The 18,039-nt window shown below is 41.2% G+C and overlaps 1 pseudogene; it reads left to right on the top strand.

The window, feature by feature from the left end:
* The window catches only part of LOC104981321, a 188,055-nt pseudogene extending 170,208 nt beyond the window's left edge, over positions 1-17,847 (top strand).
* The last annotated feature ends 192 nt before the right edge of the window (positions 17,848-18,039 follow it).

The raw sequence follows: 18,039 nt of genomic DNA, 5'->3' as shown, positions 1-18,039 counted from the left end.
ATGGCACCCCACTCCAGTACTCTTGCCTGGAAGATCCCATGGACGGAGGAGCCTGGTAGGCTGCAGTCCATGGGGTCGCTAAGAGTCGGACACAACTGAGCGACTTCACTTTCCCTTTTTACTTTCATGCATTGGAGAAGGGAATGGCAACCCACTCCAGTGTTCTTGCCTGGAGAATCCCAGGGACGGCGGAGCCTGGTGGGCTGCCGTCTATGGGGTCACACAGAGTCAGACACGACTGAAGTGACTTAGCAGCAGCAGCAGCAGCAGCCAAGTGAAAATGAAAAACATAGGTGCCTATGGTCCTTTGAAAAATAATAAAGGTCAAATCACCTCTCTTAGGTACTTCAAAAAGAGAAAATTAAGGAAAATACCTTTGATGGAAAAGTTACACCTGTAAGAATTTGTCAAGGGCTGCTTGAAAATATTGAATGGTGAGTCCAGGGGTGCAGTTGGCAGGAGCACCATAATGAGGCTGACCAGAAAGCCAGGAGCTGCAGCTGGCCGAGTTCATGCAGGGCTGCTGTGGGATTGTTCCTCAGGGATTATGAAGCAGCAGGTAGCAATAAACCCAGATGACATAAACTTTTCACAAAAAATCACTTTCTCAACCAGCATCATTTTTTGTCAAGTTTTGTTTTTGAAATAATTATAGACTTAAAGGAAACTGCAGAGATAATAGAGAGGGCCCACATATGTTTTATTCGGTTGCCATGGGTGATTGCATCTTGTCTAACTTCAGTCTAATATCAAACCCAGTAAACCCACTGGTACATTGTGGTGTCCAGTTCTATGCTGTTTTTTTGTCACCTGTGCAGACTCATGTACCATCACTGCAACTGAGGTGTAGAAATACCCCATCGTTTTCATTTCTCTGGGATAAATGCCCAGGAGTATGATTGCTAGGTCTTCCTGATGGATTGACCTTTCTATCCTTATGGTCCTCTCTGTACCTGGTAATTCTCTTTGCTCTCAAGTAAGCTTTATTGATTTTTTTGGACTAATGTTTGCACGCTATATCTTTTTCTACTCTTTTACTTGTTATGGTTGAACTAAATGTATTATAGACAGCATATAATTCTCCCATCTTTTAAAACAAAGAAAAATTAATAGATTTATATTTTTAGAGGTTTTATTTTAATAGGAAAATCTTGCAGTGAGTAGAGAATTCCCATATACCCTCTGTCTTTGCATTCTCCCTCTCCCTCACCCCAATTCTCCTATTATTAACACTTTGCTCTAGTTTGGAACACTTGTTACAATTGATAAACCAATACTGATACATTATTATTAACAAAATTTCATCCCTTACATGAAGGTTCTCTTATGTGTTATACATTCTATGGTTTTGACAAATGCATCATGTTATGTCCCTACCATTCCAGTGTCATGAAAAATAGTTTCACTGCCTGAAAAATATCCTTTGCTCCACTTGTCATTCCTACCCCACCCCATGCTCATTGATCACTGATCATTTTATTGTCTCTATAGCTGTGTCTTTTCAGGATGTCCTGTAGTTGGAATCATACAGTATGTGGCCTTTTCAGATTGGCTGTCTCTAATTTACAATATGCATTTACTATTCCTATGTGACTTTTTATGGCTTTGGTAGTTTGTTATTTTAAACATTGAAGAGTTACAATTCCATCATATGGATGTATCACAGTTTGTTTATTCATTCATGTTAAAGGACATCTTGGTTGCTTCCAAGTTTTGGTAATTATGAACAAAACTTCTATACATGTTTGTATGTAGTTTTTCATGTATACATATGTTTTCAACTCATTTAGGTTAGTACCAAGGAAAATTACATCTAGTCCATCCTCCTGGAAGGAGAAATCTGCTGGTCAGCCCTATCTGAGAGGAGGAAGTCAATGTATTGCTAATCTGTAGCTACTGATTTTTTTTTTTTTACCATGATCATAATTTCTTTCAAGCTACTAAAGTGGGCTTCCCTGGTAGCTCAGTTGGTAAAGAATCTGCCTGCAATGCGGGAGATTCGATCCCTGGCTTGGGAGGATCCCCTGGAGAAGGAAATGGCAACCCACTCCAGTATTCTTACCTGGAGAATTTCACGGACGGAGGATCCTGGCAGGTTACAGTCCATAGGATGGCAAAGAGTTGGACATGACTGAGTGACTAACACTTAATTTCTTTTAATTATCATATGAATGCATCAACTGTGTTTTCTTTAGCCAAACAATGAAGATGGGGTTAGCCTGGAAAGACAGAGTATCTTTTTCATATTATCAGTCATCCAACATTAACTGAACTATTATAGGATCAAGAGTGATAAACTAAATTTAGTTTTAAAGCTAAAGATAATCTCTGTACAAGAGATTTAAAATAAGTAAGTAGATCCTATCACTCAACACACATTTCTTCATCACATTGCCACATAACTGCCCTCATATTTTGGTGATAGGAATGAAGAGACTTTTTAAAGTATAACTCGACTCTCTTAAAGAATCATAAACTGTATAACTGTAAAAGAAAATTGAGAAAATTAAATGAAATTAACAGAAAAATGGGCTTCCCAGGTGGCACAGTGGTAAAGAATCTGCCTGCCAATGCAGGAGATGCAAGAGATGCAGGTTAGATTTCTGAGTCAGAAAGATCCCCTGAAGGAGGAAATGGCAAAATTCCGTAGACAGAGATACCTAGTGGCTGCAGTCCATAGTGACTGAGCACATAGACACACAACTGAAAAATAGCTTTCAAATGAGATCAAATTTCAATAAGTAACATAAATATAGCAAATTATTAGTTCTGATTAGATTTTTAAAGTGTAACTCTATTTTAAACTCTTGCATTTGATATAAGCAGTTTTGCCTAAGGTTAGTATTTTTCTTTAGCTGTCAGTAGTCAGTTTGTTAAATTACAGATAGGCAATAGAAATTCCAAATACGAAGACAGAGTATATTCATTGGTTTCTAAGTTGTTAATGTTTATACTAGCTTTATCTCAGGAAAAGGTGACTTTGTTACCTCTTGCATAATTTAAGTCTGTGCCATTTTCGGCGTATTTTGTACAACTGAAAGTAAAATATGTTTTTCATTGCTTAAAGTAAACAATGGCAATATAAATATTGTAGATTCATCATGAAAGTGATCTAAACTTTAATAGAAAGGAAAGTCTTCAGGAATACTAAAAAGTGCTGACTTGTATTAATATAACACAATGCAAAAGTCATTCAGGGAAATATGCAAATTTCACCCATCAGTCTCGACAATCCCAACCTTTTACGTTATTAATAGCATTTGAAGTCTGCTCTGAATCTGCTTTGTGAAAGTGAAGTCAACGTGTTAGTTTCTCAGTCTTGTGTGAGTCTTTTCGAGCCCATGGATGGTAGCCCACTAGGCTCCTCCGTCCATGGAATTCTCCAGGCAAGAATACGGCAGTGGGTTGCCATTCCCTTCTCCAGGGGAATCTCCTGACCCAGGAATCAAATCCGGGTCTCCTGCATTGCAGGTGGATTCTTTACAGTCTGAGCCACCAGGGAACCTGCTTCGTACCCCATTTCAATTCTCCCCACACCTTCCCCTTCTCAGCCATTCACATGAACTGCCCCATCAGGATTAACCCCATGTCCTAGAGGCTAATGCCCTGCATGTCATGTCTTGTACTTCCAAGGGGCAGGACAGCCTCCGGTTGACCCAGTACAAGAAATGGGACTGGCATCTCTAGCCAAGCTCACCAGGGTCTTCCACTGATGCTTCCTCCTTTCCAGTGTCTGCTTATTCTAAATAACCAAGAAAGACAGAAAACACATTCCCTAGAGGATCACTTATTTATTCCATAAACATTTGAGTACCTACTATGTGAGACAAGTAGAGGAACTTCAAGAATCCCCCAAATTTGTAAATACCACCCTAACCTATGGTTTTTCCCTTAAAACACAGTATAGTGGCCTTTTCCTTTTTCTCCCTTGAAGATCTCTCTAAAGTCCTAAGAAAAATTTCGAAGAAAATAAATATTTCTAAGACTGTATTTTTTAATGGAAATTTGTGAGATGCACCCCAGTAAAATTACCTTTCCAAATTTTGAAAATAATAAAGTTGATAGTTAGATATTAAAACAATTCTTATGTTAATTGTAGCTATTTGTCCACTGCCTAAGATAAATTAGTCAAAGTTTAAATGAAATCATTTGTTACATAATCATCAAAAACAGATTGAAAACAGTTATGGCTGAGGTCAGAGAAATCTCTTGAAATGACATCATAAATGTCCTTTTCTTGTTGCTCCATTAGACCACAGAATGTTCCCATCCAGGATGTGAATGTTCTACACAAAAATTTCACCTTGCACTCTAGTTTATACAGAACTTTCCATTTTTAGCTAAGGGTTTTTTTTTTTTTTTCTTTTTAGGCATTTCACTTCCATCATCAGCATTAGCAGTAATTTTCTTTCTTGGCTACTTTTCAAAATGAAATAGAATTGATTTTGCCTCACGAGTGTTTCTGAATATGGGACAATGACTCAGCGTAAGAAGCTAAGTCATGACAAGATTGCTAAATGAGCTAGGAGCATCGTTCAGGAGCTGAGTAGCTCATTCAGGAATATCAGCCTGCCTGTACCTAAAATATTCAACTGTATGCGTCAGTCAAATCTGAAATTCTTTCAAGTTATAGACCAGGGAGCCTTCAGTTCAGTTCAGTTCAGTTCAGTCTCAGTCATGTCCAACTCTTGGCAACCCCATGGACGGCAGTAGGCCAGGCTTCCCTGTCCATCACCAACTCCCAGAGTTTACTCAAACTCGTGTCCATTGACTTGGTGATACCATCCAACCATCTCATCCCCTGCCATCCCCTTTTCCTCCCGCCTTCAATCATTCCCAGCATCAGGTCTTTTCAAATGAGTCAGTTCTTCGCATCAGGTGGCCAGAGTATTGGAGTTTCAGCTTCAGCATCAGTTCCTCCAATGAATATTCAGGACTTATTTCCTTCAGGATTCACTGGTTTGATCTCCTTGCTGACCAGGGGACTCTCAAGAGTCTTCTCTAACACCACAGTTCAAAAGCATCAATTCTTTGGTGCTCAGCTTTCTTCATAGTCCAACTCTCACATCCATACATGACTACTGGAAAAACCATAGCTTTGACTAGATGGACCTTTGTTGGCAAAGTAATGTCTCTGCTTTTAAATATGCTGTCTAGGTTGGTCACCACTTTTTTTCCAAGGAGAAAGCGTCTTTTAATTTCATGGCTGCAGTCACCATCTGTAGTGATTTTGGAGTCCAAGAAAATAAAGTCTCAGGGAGCCTTATGAATGGCTAAAACCATGAATTTTAAATCCAAGAATGTATACATTGATCATATCCAATTTCTGCTAATTTGATTTACATCCTTTATGCTCTCCATGAAGTTGTATGATCTAAGACTCCTCCCCTTGTGCCCTACGGTAATACAAAGCTTCCCCTACCTACTTTTGTTTTTAAAGTATTCATTTATTTATGTATTAATTTGGCTGCACTGGGTCTTCATTGCAGCACTCAGGCTCAGTAGTTGCGGTGCACAGGCTTATTTGCTCCATGTCATGTCATGTCCCCTGCATTGCAAGGTGGATTCTTAACCACTGGTACCACCGGGAAAGGCCCCCTGCCTACTTTTAAGAATTTGTAGATCAAAAAAAAAAAAAGAATTTGTAGGACCTCAGTAAAGTTTTAGATGTCTCAAAGAGGACATGTTTGAATAAAAATAGAAAGAACTGGGTTCAAGTCTTGGCCATTTACAAGCTGTGTGACTTCTGGAAAGTTGCTTAGCTTCTCTGAGCATGTATCCCCCTTTCAGTGGGGATGAGGGCACTTCCTTTGTGAGATGTTTGAAAATGACCCAGAGTAAGTGCCTGTGGAGATGGTCATGGAGATGCCCTACACAGACTGCCCTTCAAGAGATGCTGCTAGGAGCTCAGTGTACCAACCACTCTGATGGCCACATATTTGGCTTTGCTGTGGCATTTACATGAAGGTCATTCCTTCCAGCCCAAGACAGAACAAGGCAGGGGTGTTAGAGCTGGGCCGTTTGATGTCTAAAGGTCAAACTCTGCTGGATTTTCATTGGCCTGGCTGAGATTTTTCTCAGAGCTGCTTTAAACAACCTGTGACTATTTCTACCCAATCATCTTTCCTTTTCTCTCTCTATGCACAGCAGTCAGACCTCATCACAGCCTGAAGGGGCTCCCTTCTCCTCAGCTATCTAACCCTTCATCCTGCACACGTGTTTCCCTCAATATACCTCCCACATGTCTGACTGTGGCTTCACATCTGCCTCTCACAGGACTCTGACATGCTGCCTTTAATGAAGACGAATAGGACCTTATACAAGAGTCCTGAGTGGCCTAGTATTTCTTGTCACTAGGACATAGACCACGTGGCAGCTTCTCCCTAACTTTACTTGTGAGTAGCTGGTTCAACATTAGCCATGCTTGAAAATTTCTGGTCCATAGCTGCTCTTAGCTTTTGACCTCCAAAGCACATATACAAACTGCCCAGCATGGTTTTGTCTGTCCTCGTCAACATTCTTCACTCCACACTTGTGTCAGGTTCTTTATGACCCTACCACACCCCACCCCATCACTATTTCAGCTCCCGAAACTTTCCAGGTTCCTGGAAATACATGTACAGATGACCTCAGGAACTATAATCTCCCTACACTAGCACTACCAAGGAAACAAGAACTCAGCTGTGCAACTGCCTAGACTGCCTCCAAGTTTGTGTCACAATCACCAGCATAGTGTGGAGGGAAACGCTTGTACTCTAGACTCAGACTGCCAGGTTCAGACCGTGAACCTGCCACTTATGAGACATGTGGTCTTGACTATGAGAGTGTGACTTGGAGTCGCTGGTACCTCAATTCCTTTGTTTTGTAAAAATAAGACAACAGACACTTGGTGTTCATTGCTCATTAATGTTTACTATGATAAGTATAACCATAAAATATTTTTCCAATAAACTAGGATGCTTTTATGAATTTTTGTTTTTAAATATGGATGTGGTTTTAGAGAATAAAGTTAAGGGAGTGTGTTTCCTACATCTGTTCATTTACATAAGTTTCACAGTATTAGTAAAGCCATATAAGAGGTTATACTGTCTGAATATAAGTAATTCAGTAGCAACATATTAACCAACTCATAACAGTTAGATGGAAAAAAAATAAAGAGTTAAAGAAAAAATAGAGAAGAAATGGGAAGAAAGAAAATTAGACAAAATAATATTCAGGACAAGGATAAAGATAAGGTGTTAATATAGAAGGATGTTTATTACTGAATTTGTTATGTAATATAGCAGAAAAAAAACAGTAATCTGGCTATAAGGAAGTGCTTCTCAACATTTTTAAAACAGGTTTATTGAAGTATAACTGACATGTTAAAACCTGTATTTATTTAATATATACAATTTGATGAGTTTGGATTCATATTCATGAAACCACCACAGTGAAGTCAACTTGTTGAAACAATGATGGTCCCCTACTCTGTGAGAAGCCTTTTTAGATATTTCTTTTTCTGTACTCATCCGCCCATCCCATGAAAATGTAATACAACAGATATGTATTTAAGCAGTTTGGCCATTTGGAGATGACTGTTGTGTAGCCATTTGATGTGAAGAGCTGACTCATTGGAAAAGACTCTGATGCTGGGAAAGACTGAAGGCAAAAGAAGAGTGTGGCAGAGGATGAGATGGTTGGATGGCATCATCAATTTAATGGACTTGAGTTTGAGCAAACTCTGGGAGACAGTGAAGGACAGGGAAGCTTTGCATGCTGTAGTCCACAGAGTCACAAAGAGTCAGACAGGACTTAGTGACTGAACAGTAACAACAAATTGTAAGATCTAAATTTTTTTACCCCCCAAAACCAATTTCCTTTCATTGGAGGCAACCTTGCCCTTGCTGAGAAGGCATCTGGTAAGGCACCTTGAGTTCTAGTACTGGGTTAACTGATTAATCAACCTTTGCAAGTCACTCTCGCTCTCTGAGATTTCTCATTTATAAAATGAAGAGGTTGAACAACACACTCTAGAAGACATCAGCAGTTCTGGATTCCTGACTTGTCTGTGGTTCACAAGGACCCCCAGAGACTGACTCATCCTGTGCTCCCCACTTTCTCATCCACCCACCTTTGCAGGCTGAAGAAGAAGGCAACACACTCTGTTACCATTGTTAGTATGGGTGTCAGTCTCCCTCCAAAATGACATGAGCTCCTGGAAGACCAAGTTCACTGCATTTGGTAGAGTAGCTGCCAGGAAAGGGCACTTGGTTGATTCTGTAGAATGGACTACACAGTGCATGTACAGGTGGAAGCAGATGAAGTTGCCGACATTAGCCCTTTTTGACATCAAAATACAGGCTAACTCAGGCACTATGGAATTAAATGACACCTGCCTTGTACTGCAGCTCATGGGCTAGTATCCGGCATTTCAAGAGATCAAGTAACATATAAAGAACGAAGAAAAGTTGACAATAAGAGAGGGGGAAATAAAGATGTCATTCTGTTACCAGTTTTATATTTCTTCAACAGAGCTTAGAGTAGATTGATCTCCCCTAAATCCAGCAAGTTAGTTAATGAGCTTGGCTCAGATTGGGCATATAGGAATATTGCCATTGAAAAATCTTATGCTCTTTATAGTATAAATCTGTCATTAACAAATAAAAAGGAAACAGTTGCTCACATTTGAAGAGCACTTCCTAATTTCCAAGGGACTTTCTCCTTGAGTATTCCATTGCAGGCTCCAGCAAATTTTCATCTAGTGTCAAAGGCAGTCAAACTAAATCAACTGAAGCAGTAATAGCATCATTCCATTGTCAACCACATTTTTATCTTGTGTAGATATCTTAAGTTTTATCCTCACAGACTAGTTGAGAGTATTCAAAGTTGCCATGGATATAAGATAGCCATAGAACCCATTTGTCATTTCTCATCTTCAGCCACTAACCCTGTGAATAGACTAAGAAAATGTAAGAAACCGGTGCCACTAGCAATGCCCAAGGCTTAATGGCAGAAGTAGAGGGAACTGGATCTCCCTGTGCAGACGTTCTTAACCATAGGTATGCGAACACCTAAAATTGACTAAAAAACTATGGCTATGATAATGTTTCTCATGCCATTCCGTAGCTTTCATCAGATGATGAAGGCAGACAGGCTTCATGATTATAGCCCACCATTTACATATAGATAATGGAGTCTGGAGAGGCCAAGGGAACGTCTTGGGGTTCCACAGTACTAGTAAAGGCAGAATTGGACTTGTGGCACTTCTAGTTAAATATTCTTTTCCCTTGTCACTCAAATGTCTTCAGGAGGGACTTCTCTGGTGGCTAGGCACTCCCAATGCAGGAGGCCCGGGTTCTATCCCTGGTCAGGGAACTAGATCACACGTGACAGAACTGAATTTGCCTGCTTCCAGGAAAATCCTGCATGCCACGACCAGGACTTGGTGCAGCTAAATAAATAAATACATGTATTTTTTTAAAAAGCCTTCAGGAGCCATACATTTTTTAACTTCAATCAGGGAATAGTCATATCCGTGTGTTTCTGAATTAGAATATGAAAGACTCTTGCATATGCCTGTCTCATATATCCTAAGGTTCTAGTGTTTCATTGCAATGAGTTAGCATTATCTTAATTATACAATCTCAGCAGTGAAGTGCACAGAAAATGAGTCATTTCAGCAGGAGAAAATCTGGTGGGTGCACATTAAAATTTTGAAAAGAATCGTTAATGCTCCATGATTACAGATTAGTATGTACATTCGGTTTCCTAGGAAATGGTTAGGGCAGATGCCATTATTGAAGAATTAAGAAACCGGGAACAAACCTCATTTGTAACCTGAAGAGCCTTAATGCATACAGAAAGCAGCAATGAAGATGCTGGAAAAGCTTATTCAGGTAAATGTCAAGGACAAAATTTTAAAAGGCCAGAATCCCAGAGTTACAAGTAAGAAATAGGAAATGTTAGTAGAATTTGGGAAATAAGATTCCCCTTAGTTTTTGTATGTGGGAATTTGCTCAAATGATCTGAAAAGTACTTTTAAAACAATATATAGTTATCAATATCTTTAAAAGTACTTAATTAGTACCTAAAAATATAGTTATAAAAGACATAGTTATCTTATCAAAACACAAGCAATTAATTGATTGTCTCACTTACATAAGACTAGGGAAACTGGTTTAAAAAAATAGCATTTTACACCTTATCTGTTTTTAACCCTTCATCTTGGTTCCTTCCTCACACAAATCTTCAGATGCCATATCTTTTTCTCACATCAAAATTAGCTTTCAAGAAAAAGGTCACAATACTAAAAGACAAAGCCTTGACAATTTTGTCATGTTTTTATGGCAAACTGCTAAAATCTCAAAGATTACAGGGAAATAAAACCCCTAAAACATAGGTTGTTGTTTAATCACTAAGTCATGCCTGACTCTTTGCAACCCCATGGACTGTAGCCCTCCAGGCTCCTTTGTCCATGGGATTCTCCAGGCAAAAATACTGGAATGGATTTCCATTTCCTTCTCCAGGGGATCTTCCTGACCCAGGGATCGAACCTATGTCTCCTGCGTGGCGGGGAGATTCTTTACCTCTGAGCCACCTGGGAAGGCCCAAAGCACAGGTTACCCTATTAGCCAATGTCCAAAACAAGTAGGATGTGGATTCAAAGAAAAGGAAGCACCAGCTTCAAAATGGAGGACACAATGAGTGCATTTTCTGGTTACCAGGCAGCTAAGTTTCTCCATGTGTTGTAGGAGGCCCTGCTCCCCAATCTTCCAAAGCCTTCCTGGTCACCCTGGAGGGGACCACACAGAGAGGAAGGCCTTGGATGCCAAGATTGCCCATCTTAGAGAGGGCACTGGCGGATGCTGAGGTTGAGCATGAGCACTGGCCCTTGGACTCCGGTGGCTTGCTCCCTAGAAGAAAAGAAAAGGCCTGATCATGGCTGTGGCTGGAAATCCACAGATGGGAAGACATGGACCTCTGGAAACCTTTTTTGAAAAAACTTTTTGGCCATGCCAGAGGCATGTGGGAATCTTAGTTCCCTGAAGAGGGACTGAACCCGTACCCCCTGCATTTAAAGTGTGAAGTGTTAACCACTGGACCACCAGGGAAGGCTCTGGAAGGAAGCCTTCCTTACAGCTCTTTTAACTCTACTGGGACACTGTGAGTGGGACGAATTGGAGATGAGGAAGTAAGTAGATGGGGGGAGGAAAGGTCAGACACCACATGGGGAAATCATCCCTTAGTCATCATCCCTGGATTGATTCCGCAAAAGTGGGGGAGACACCACTTCCTGCTCTAGGTTCTGACTCCAGCTCTTGGCCGTCTAGGACACAACTGAAGCAAAACAACTGCAGAATTATGGCCTTGGGTACCGGGGAGCCTTTTGGATGTTGGAATCTTAGAGAAGGTATCACAAAATGTTCTATTGGCCACCATTGACCTGCCCCGCCCAGCCAGCCTACCTTGTGTAGGCTGTGGTTCTGTTGAGATGGGAACAGATCTAATTACAACCTGCTTATAGTTAGGACTGAAAGAAACCCCCTCCACTCCTGCTAGAATAACTGAGAAGAGGGGCACACCAACTGGAGGGAGGGCTTTCTGAATGAGGAGAGTAGTGGGCCCCAGAGGTGGATAGCATCAGTCATGCTTCCCTGGCTCTGTGGAGGGTTGGTAGGACCTTCCCTCCCCCAACTCCCAATAGAACATTTTTGGCCAGTCTCTCTGGCAAGGGGCCTTATTTATTTGCAGAGTTGTTATTCTGCAAGATCTGAGCCAGAGGCAGGCCAGGATTTTTTTTTGCCAGTCATGCTGAATCTGCCCTTCTTCCACCCTTCCACCTTGTATTTTTACTGTGAGTCCCCAAGTGTGGGGCTAGGATGAAGTGGGGCTTTCTATTACTCCATGGAGATTCTTCCTAATAACTCCAGGCCTTTTCACCTCCTTTCTAAGCCTCAGCCATGGAAGGCATTTTATCTCTGTGTTCCATGGAAGGCATTTTATCTCTGAGTTCACAGCATCTCACAGGTTGAAAATCTCTCAGCTGGTTGTATTAATGGGCCGGGGAGAAAAGGCCAAGGGATAAGGGACCAGTAGGCACCCACACTCTGCACACCCCCCTTTTCCTGTGTGCCAACAGGGGCACCTAGATGGAACAGGGTTACTATCACACCATCATGGACAGCTTTGAAGGGGGAAGGTCACTGGAGATTAACAGAAGGAGTGGGGCATCTTTCTTCGATGCCTTGAGGCAAAGGCTGGTAAGAGACTGGGGGGCCTATGACAGTGCTTGGTGATGGTCACCCCCCTCTACAACTGCCTGCATGCACAGCAGAAATTAGACCGGAAAAAGCATAATTCAGTCTGAGTTGCTGCTTATACGGATCTGCTGCTTCTGAGAATCTGAATTTGAGTCTAATGAGTCCTGTGATAGATCTTTAATACTGGAAGTTGCTCCTTCTCACTTGAAACTTGACTTTCTTTTCTTTTTTTTTTTTAATTAATTTTTTTGGAGTACAGTTACTTTATGAAGTTGTATTAGTTTCTGCTGTACAGCTAAGTGACTCAGCTGTATGTTTACCACATATCCCCTCTTTTTTAGATTTCCTTCCCATTTAGGTCACCACAGAGCACTGAGGGTAGGGTTCCCTGTGCTCTAACATTAGGTTCTAACTAGTCATCTATTTTATTCATAGTTTCAATAGTATATGGGCTTCCCAGGTGACACAAGTGTTAAAGAAACCACCTGCCAATGAGGGAGACATAAGAGACACAAGTTTGATCCCTGGGTGGGGAAGATCCCCTGGACGAGGGCATGGCAACCAACTCCAGTATTCTTGCCTGGAGAATCCCATGGACAGAGGAGCCTGGCGGGCTACAGTCCATGGGGTCGCAAAAAGTCGGACACGACTAAAGCAACTTAGCACTCATACACACGTGTATACTATCAAGCTTTTGACATTTGATTTCAGTTTTCTCAAGTTTAAGAAAATAAAAAAACACTCTTTTGGTCAAAATATCTACACTTAGTCTTTTACACAATTGCTTCTAGGATAACTTTTGATAGCTTCACTCCTAGATTCTTTTGCACTGGAGCTAAAAAATTACATGCAAAGAGGATACCATCGGGGGCTTCCCTGGTGGCTCAGACAGTAAAGAATCTGCCTGCAATGTGGGAGACCCAGTTTCGATCCCTGGGTTGGGAAGATCCCCTGGAGATGGGAATGACAACATACTCCTACTAGTACTCTCGCCTGGTGAATACGATAGACAGAGGAGCCTGGAGAATTAACTACAGTCCATGGGGCCACAAAGCGTCAGACACAGCTGGGCGGCTGACACACACACAAGGATGCCATCAACAAGCAAAGAAAATAGAATCCCGTAATTTGACACAGCTTCTTGGAAAGGATTTCACTGTTTTACTAGATATATGTGCTTTCTGGTACTGGGAGGAGTAGCTGTAGTGAACATCTAGAATATTGGTGTCTCTGTCTCTAACTCAAAGGGATTTGCCAAGAGAAATGAATTCATCAAGTGATGAAGTCAGCGCTGAAGCTGTTCCATGAAGAATTAAGAGAATCCTCAGCTCTACTAGTGTACAGTCATCATATAATGATAAACAATCACTTTTAAAAGCAATGGATATCATACTTCTTAAAATAAAGAAATACTGTAGAATTTCAAATATATTACAGTGGCCTTTAGGTGAATAAAATCTTGTTGCATTGGTACAAAGAGACACTCCCTGTTTTCCATGCTAGCACATTTTTGGCAAAGTCTCTTAGGGTTTAATTTTTGGTACAGGCTCAGTAATGTTTATCATGTGCTTATGAAATTGCAGGATAGGTTCAAGTCAGAATGATGACAGTATAAAGAGGGCTGGGCCAATAACAATTTTATGTAAAATATGCATGATTTTCCATCAGGTGTCAAGAATTCAGGGCTTCCCTGGTGGCTCAGTGGTAAAGACTCTGCCTGTCAACTCAGGAGATGCAGGTTCGACCTCTGGGTTGAGAGGATCCCCAGAAGGAAAGGGCTACCTACTCCAGTATTCTTGCCTTGGAAATCCCATGGACAGAACAGCCTGGCAGGCTACAGTCCATAGGGTCGCAAAGTCATACACGACTCAGTGACTAAACAACAGCATCAAGAATTTAAGTTGGCTAATTGATTCCAGTTGCATGTCGTAATAACACTATTTATTGTAAGGCAAATACATCTGCTTTATGTATCCAGACTTGATGAAATTGGAGGATCCCAGAAACTAGCTTCAGGATACTTTTCTTTGGATAAGGAACCCATTTCTACGTCCTTATGGCCACTATAGTTTAAGTAAAATTATCTTGAAAATAAACTGAATCTTTGGGACCCTTCTACTCCCTTTTTCTTTTTCTTGATTTCTCTAATACTTTGTAAAGATTCCTAAATCACACAAATATTTCTTTTTATATACCATACAATCACCAGGCCTATAATCAGTAGTTATTCTCTAATTATTTGACTTCTCTCCATGTTTAAGTTCCTTTCTGGTCTTAATTTTTAGATGTAAGTAGAATCAATTAATTCTATTACTTCCTTAGACTAGGAGACTTAAGACCTAGATGATAGATTACTTATAGATGATAGATTACTTATAGAGAATAGATGCTATTTTTTTTATTTTTTAGGAAGAGAATTTGGCACGAAATACCACAAATTCTGATGGAAAATGTAAAGAATTGAAATGAAAAATGAAACTATAGGTTTCTTAGCTAGTATGTTTTCAGATTATTTTTCCATATCACAATGCAGTATTTCCAATTCTGATCTATTTTCGACTAGATTTAAAATGCCTTCTTATAGAAATACATTCCATGTATTTATAAGATAGACACTAGCCAGGTTCATTTTTCTATAGTAATATAAAGACAAGCTGTTTGATGAAAATGACAGTACATTTACTTTTTGAGATATAACTCATATGGGAATAATTGCTTTGAGAACACTTTGAGTACAGAATGCCTTAAAAGTGTTCTTGTATTTACAGACATGTCCTTCATTGCAACACATTCTACTAATGCAAAATGAAAACACACAACTGAATCATCATGATACGTTGACATTCATTTTTTTTCACTTGAGCAGAATTTACTATGATAAATAATGATAGAGAAATACTTATTTTTAGTTTGCAATAATAGAATTTTATATTAGCAAGACTGCATGTAAATCAGAGCCACTTTCTAGTAAGCAGGTAAAATGCAACTTTAAAACACTGTGTTTTCATAAGTCCAGAAATATTTAATTTGGAAAGCATTTAACTAGAGACTGTGAAGGGTCAACATGAGGGAAAAACAACTAGGACAAATCTTGCCCTCAAGTTCTCACTTGCAAATCCCAGTGGTGAAACCAATGGGAAGTTTATGAAAATACCTGAAAGGCACATTTGGCCTAGTTCAAAAGCTCTATTAAGTTAGTATTTTAATACATTGTCCTAGTTAAGTCTTGTCTTTATGGTCCTTTTAACATTGCTTCATCCAGGGTTCATTCATAGCTGACTCAGAAATCACAGAAAGGAGAATAGGCTCCTGTTAAGGAGAGCTGCAACCCTTAGTTTCAAAGGTACCTTGACTTCCTAACCTTCTTCACCTCGATGCTGAGAAAAGGATTTCTGTAAAGAAATTCATGGGTCCAAGGTAAGCTTTGTGTTTTTTAATACTCATAATAGGTAAGTATATACAGCTGTAAATATATATAACTGACATTATTTGTATGTGTTTGTGTGTGTTGTTGCTCAGTCATGTCCAATTTTTTGTAGCCTGCCAGACTTTTCTGTCCATGGGATCTCCCAGGCAAGAATATTGGAGTGGGTTGCCGTTTCTTTCCCCAGGGGATCTTCCCAACACAGGGATCAAACCCACATCTCCTGGGTCTCCTGCATTGCAGGTGAATTTTTCACCTACTGCACCATCAGGGAATGCCATGAATATTATTATAAGTTTTATTTTATAATAGTGAGCATATAAATATCATTGTAGCTGCTTCTTACATTACATGAAGGAAGTCAGGAAATCTCTAACTTCCCGTGATCTCTGTTTACAAAGCCTCTATTTTGGTCTGGTACTGGCTAAGATAACCAGCTATGTATCTTATCAGTGGTACCAGGTTTCTGGAAATACAGGAAAATGGTTTCACTGTATTCTGAAATATAATGATGGTTTCTGGAAAACATCATTCCATGACATCTTGGAGTCTGTTATCAGAGAAAGTTGATTTCTTCAAAGAAGTGGACCTTGCTAAGTAACCACCATCAAGTTTTTTCAGACCTATCTTTGCAGTTGGGCCAAGGAGGCTTTCAGGAGACATCTGCTAAGAGAAGAAGGAGCCAGTGAGACATTCTCTGCTCAAAACTGAACCTTGTCCTTGGAAGGAGAATTCTGACCATAGACTCTGGAGCCAGATGGAACCATATCGCATCCCTGCTCCATCACTTACTAGCTCTGTTACCTACTTAATTTAACCTCTCTGGGCCTATTTAACTCACACTCAAGAAACAGACACCACAAGGATTTTTGTCAGAATTTAAGAGTTCAAGTATCTTCAGCATTGTCTGCTCAGCTCATTTCTCATAATAATTTTATATTAAGCTCTTTCACTTAGATTTGTCTCTTAGTCCAGCTCTCCACCCTCCTCCACCCAATGAAATAACGATTAAGGGATTTGGATGAGAAAGGGATTAAGGGATTTGGTTAACAGATTTGGATGAGAAAAAGGGAGGGTGAAGGCAGAAGGAGATGCCATGAGATAAAAACTGAACAAGCTGCTTCAGTACAAACCCTGTGAGCTCTTCTGCCCTGCTCTGTCTTGATAACTATCTAACATAATTTCACAAAAAGGAGAGAGAAGCCGTCTCATTATGCAGTGCGACCCTCCCCTGGGCTTCTGTGAATCCAGAAGAGGCCGGTGAGGCCAAGGACCTGACAGTGCACAGTGGCAGAACTGGAGAAGAAGGATAAAAGCAGGTGCCACTCTGCAACCTTGGCTCTGGTTCCTTGGGGCTCTTAAGACACTCCCAGGCGGTGCTCTGAAACATGGTCAAGAATTGGGGGAGAGTGTTAAGTTATCAGAAATGTATCAAATCACTGAACAGGTCTGGCTTGTCTGTTGCATCAGGCATTGTGTTGGCGACTGGCGACACAAAGATGATGACAGACGATGTGACTGATCTCAAGCTCCTATCTGGCTCGTCTAGGGATCCAGATATTATTAAGACCACGTGTGGTCAGAAGCAGCTGAAGGCCTAGGCTACTTGCCCCTGCACGGGGTGGGTGGGTGGGGGGGGGACCCACGGTGGGGACATCAAGGGAGAGGAATGAAGACGTCAGCGCTGCAGAGAGAGATTGCAGATAGAGGCTGCGGAGCAGGGCAAGGAAACGAACTTTTTGCTTTACATTTGCACCTCTTAACTAAGATCTGAAAACGCTGATGGCACAAAAGAAGTAACGTCCTGCTTTAAAACCAACTGCGTATGGCTTAAGCATTTAGTTAGTTCTAACATTACCATTTCAGAAATGTCGTAATATTAATACTGACAAATACAGTTTTTTCGCAAGAAGGGACGTTGCCTCACTTGGCTTTCTGTGTGCACAGGGAAGTGGGACACGAACAAAATTCCCGGTGAAAAGCCAGGAGAGGGTGAGCTCTAATCCAGACGCTGCACACGTGTCGCCCGCCCCGCCCCATCCCCATTGTACAGGGTCCGCCAAAGCTCGCGAGAGTTCTCTTGCCTTCCACGTCTGCCACGTTCCAAAGGACCAGGACAGACTGGAAAGTCGAAAGCTGCTGGCTCTCACAGGCCGCAGCGTCGCGCCAGAGCAGCCCTAAGCCTGCAGCGGGGCGGGGAAACGCGGCACGGTTCCGCCCCCTCATAGAGGCCCTTGTGACTGGCTGTATATCCCGTCACTCAGCCTTCTGTGGGCGGGGAGGGGTGGGGCTCGCCGGACGGGGGCGTGGCCTCAGGGCGGGTGAGCGGCGCGCTCTCGCGCCGGCAGGGCAGTCACCAGCTCCGAGCAGGCG

This window comes from Bison bison, unplaced genomic scaffold, assembly GCF_000754665.1.
Source record: "Bison bison bison isolate TAMUID 2011002044 unplaced genomic scaffold, Bison_UMD1.0 scf7180017858917, whole genome shotgun sequence".
Classification (NCBI taxonomy): domain Eukaryota; kingdom Metazoa; phylum Chordata; class Mammalia; order Artiodactyla; family Bovidae; genus Bison; species Bison bison.
The sequence above is the reverse complement of the archived record's forward strand: the minus strand, read 5'-3'. Positions and strand labels throughout refer to the sequence as shown.